The 2,566-nt window shown below is 34.6% G+C and overlaps 1 pseudogene; it reads right to left on the bottom strand.

Annotated features, from left to right (window-relative positions):
• Positions 1-1,213: 1,213 nt before the first annotated feature.
• Positions 1,214-2,566, bottom strand: LOC18098822 (probable glutathione S-transferase; annotated as a pseudogene).

The raw sequence follows: 2,566 nt of genomic DNA, 5'->3' as shown, positions 1-2,566 counted from the left end.
TAGTTTTTATTAACTGAATCACCGATGAACCTTGCATTACTGAAAGGAGTTTTTCCGTTCATGAGCACATTGCTAAAAATACATACTGACATACTGTAAGACTAAATGTAACAGAAATTAATAAAAGAATTGACAGTACACAACAAGACACGAAGACACAGCTTTCAAAGAAGCAATATCTGTCTTATGCACAGATGGATGTGGACAGAGCTCAGAGCCAAAATAGGCATATCTATCTAATATCTATCTTTATGTCACCTTTTCTCCTGATCTCCGTCTCCATCCATACATCTCCGATCTGTTTTAGAATATCCTGCAGATCTGAAATCAAAGGTGTAATTTTTCAAAATAATCAATAAAAATAGTCATTTTAGGTAGGAAAAAAAATATCCCTTCAACAGGGATTTACCACCATAGAATTTCAAGCCTTTTAAATATCCTAACCATCCCCATTATTGCCGGGTGGAGATGTGAGGGATCATCAGAACCCATGCCTCGCGCATATCAAGCGAGCTCTTTACCATATGAGCTACGTCTCCTTCAATCAATTTACTTAATTTCCACGTGAATTGAAAAAAAAAATGTATTCTCAAGGACATCTTTATGAATAATATAAGTTTCCATATGGAATTCTGAAAAAAAAAAAAAACTACCATCAATGTCACAAAAATATTAAGTCATAACTTAATTTACCAATTTTCTAGTTGTGTTAATAATGATTTAAAATACAAGATATCAATAATAACATATATTTAGAGGGTTTTAATAAATAAAAAAATAAAGATTAGAGACTTGAGAAGGGATTTCTTGTTTTTCAATCCCGGGATAGCTAGTTTTTGTTAGTGTTTGAGCCCTAAGGCCTCCCATGACTCCGTAGCCTAAAGAAAAATATAAACCAAGTCACCTAACTATATATGTCCACAAGAGTGGAAAACATACAGCTCAATCCAACAATGCAAGTGCCTTTTATTTTTTTAAATGGGATCTCAAATTAATTACACCCAAAATCAATAGAAACAATTAAGTGTCCCATTATTTTTAGAATATATATATAATTCTCTCATACTAAATATAAGAACAATATACAAGAACAGACAAACACAACTAGGTGTCTCATTATTCTTGAAATACACGAGAACAACAGACACAATTAAGTGTCCTGTTATTTTTAAAATGCATAGCTCTCTCAGACTAAATTACACAAAGAACGACATACATAAACGGACATACGCAACTAAGTGTTGCATCATTCTTAGAATACACAATATATAACAATTGACACAACTAAGTGTCCTATTATTTTTAAAGTACATAACTCTCTCAAACTAAATACAAGAACAACATACAAGGAATGAAAGACACAACTAAGTGTCCCATTATTCCAAATACATAGTAGCACATGGTACCTGATTAACAACACAAGCTTAACATCATACTTGTTGCTCTGAAAGCCTATAAATCTTCCTCAGCTTCATCGCATAGTTGTAGATCTTTCGGGGATCAGCAAGAGACTTGGATACACCATCTTTCTGCATGCATCTCTTGCACCATGCAATCAGCTTAGGACACTCAGCCTCTATGCTAAAGTTGGCCATGGTCTCATAAGCATGAAACCAGCAATAAAAAGGGACTAAGGCAACATCCACAAAGCCCAGGGTCTCACCCCCGAAGTAAGGCTTGGCTGTTGGCTCCTAGCTCTCCTTCCAATAACTTGAGGCAATCGATAAAATCCTTCTTGGCTGCCTCCTGCTCTTCTCCTTCTGCTGTCCACATCATTTTCCCTTTCAGGTCATAAATCTACAGGTTCACATAAAGGCAGGGATGAAAAAAGTACACCATAAATCTGAGACATTTTGGACAATCAAAGTGGTACAAATATATATGGTAAATATATACTTTTCAAGTACAAAAAAAGAATCTAAAATAATTATGAGTACTGAATACCATTAACATGGTTAACCGTGTTTTCACAAGAGGTTTAACTCACTTATCAGTACCCTATCGAGTTTCTTTAATTCCAGTTTTAGCTGATAACAGATTTGGAAGAAAAACTATTAGTATCCATTAGGATATATATTAAAAATGGTAAGTAAAAAAATTATAATAAAAAATAATTAACATACCTTCTGGTCCACAAAATCAGCCCAAAACATAGACTGAGTTCTTTCATAAGGATCAGAGGGCAACAAAGGAGACTGCTTCCACGTTTCATCAATGTACTGAACAATATTAAGTGACTCACAGATTGGTTTGCCATTGTGAATAAGAACTGGGATTTTCCTGTGAACTGGATTCATTTCAAGAAGCAAAACACTTTTGTTCCTCAAGCTTTGTTCTTTGTACTCATACTTGACTCCTTTCTCTGCTAATGCTATCCTCACTCTCATCCCAACAGGGCTTGCCCAGAAATCCAACAGGGTCACTTGATCATTATCCATTGTTGAAGTGATGAAAAATGCTGTCCCCAAAAATGTCTTAAATATTTCCCTTCTTTCTTTTACTTGAGTTGTGTCTTGCATACATCAACATGTGTTGTGTTGAGAGTAGATGTATGTTAAATACAGAT

This window comes from Populus trichocarpa, chromosome 5, assembly GCF_000002775.5.
Source record: "Populus trichocarpa isolate Nisqually-1 chromosome 5, P.trichocarpa_v4.1, whole genome shotgun sequence".
NCBI lineage: Eukaryota > Viridiplantae > Streptophyta > Magnoliopsida > Malpighiales > Salicaceae > Populus > Populus trichocarpa.
This window is presented reverse-complemented; position numbering and strand designations above follow the sequence as displayed.